A 1,768-nucleotide genomic window follows, 5' to 3' on the forward strand; every position below is an offset into this window, starting at 1 on the left:
TATATATATATATTTGTGAAGGTATTGAGAAAGAGATTCAACGGTTGCTTGCTCTCATTTTTTTTTTATTTTTCTTTTCTTGACGGGTATAGTGCGATTTATATGAATATTTCATATAGATTATATGAACATAATTTCTCATATGGCAATATTTAAAGTGTAATTCATATGAATTTTTCACTCGAATTACACTCAAAACAATCATAACAAAGTTTTTGGGAAATTTTTAATCCTTGATTTTTGAAATCACATTTAACTTATATAGATCTCTAAAAAGAAATCCAAGTCTTAGTGATAATTATGGGATTGTGATAAGAATAAGAAAACACACACCATGAATGCATTAAGAATTTATTAAGGGTATTATAAATCTCACGTCATAAGGCGTATATAAGATTTATCTTCTTTGATAGTGTCAATGAATAAATCACAATCTCATACTTTAAAGTGTATATAAGACTTAATTTAAATGTGTTGTATCCATTTAATAACACAAAAAACTAAAATTGTTAGTGAAACAAAGATCAAAAGATCAAAATATATATTACATTATTATTTTAAAATATCATGAATGTATATATTTTTCACTTCTCTGCACTTTCCTGCACACACATGCACCTTTTGTTTTTTTTTTCTTTCTCTTCTCGCGTTCTCCCACACACGGCACAGTCTCTTTTTTTTGTTTCCTTCTCACGCCTCCTCACGCACGTCTGCACCTTTATATATATATATATATATACGCACCAAGTTTTTTTTTTCTGTTTGTTTTTTTTTCTTGCTTTCTCACGTCTCTTCTGCACACACGCACAAGTTTTTTTTTTTTTTTTTTTTTTCAAAAAAGCTTTTTCTCCTGTTTCTTCCTTTATATAAAAGAATTTCCCAGCAATTTTTTATCACTACTCACGTTTTGCACACACCACATTTTGCATCATCTTTTTTTTATCGCTACTCCACATTTTGCACACATCACGTTCTGCACCATCTCTCCATATTTTAAAATGTACACACACCACTAGGGGTGTCAATTCGTGTCGCGTGCTGTGTTCGTATCGTGTTTGTGCCGTGTCAGTTTTTTTTTTCACGTGACCCAGACACGACCTGTGACACGAAAATAATTAAGAACCGTAACACGAACACGACACGGTCAGGTTGCGGGTCGACACGACACGAACCGAAAGTGACACGCGACACGAATTGACCCGCGAATTCGAGACACGACACGAATCTGGTGAACCGAAATTGACACGAAATTGTAGATTTCAGTCCATTTTGTAAAGATCTTAACAAAGTACCAAAATCCAAGCATAGATAATAAAATTCCAATAACAACATTACATGAAATTCATGATGCAACCACATTGATGCAAAAGAGAACCACATTGATGCAAAAGAAGTCCATGATGCAAAAGAAAACATCACATGAAATGAAACCTGCATAACAAAGTCCTAAAACCACATAGTTCAAATGAAGCAAAAAAAAAAAAAAAAACATTACACAACCATAATAAAAATCAAATTCAAGCGCATCCGGAGTTAGAAGCTTGGTCGACAGTTTTTTCAGAATGTATGTTAAGATCAACGACATTGTTGATGAGCTCATCCATATCTTCATGAAATACTTTGAATCCATCTAGGAAAAAAAGTTACTGATTAGCATTTGTGAGACTGAGAGTAACAATATTTAAGAGAACAATGAAAAACTTGAAGAATATACCTTCATTTCCATACAACCAATCCCTTGTACATACAATTGCTTCAACAGTCTCAT

Source organism: Morus notabilis, unplaced genomic scaffold, assembly GCF_000414095.1.
Source record: "Morus notabilis unplaced genomic scaffold, ASM41409v2 Scaffold1119, whole genome shotgun sequence".
In the NCBI taxonomy this organism is placed as follows: domain Eukaryota; kingdom Viridiplantae; phylum Streptophyta; class Magnoliopsida; order Rosales; family Moraceae; genus Morus; species Morus notabilis.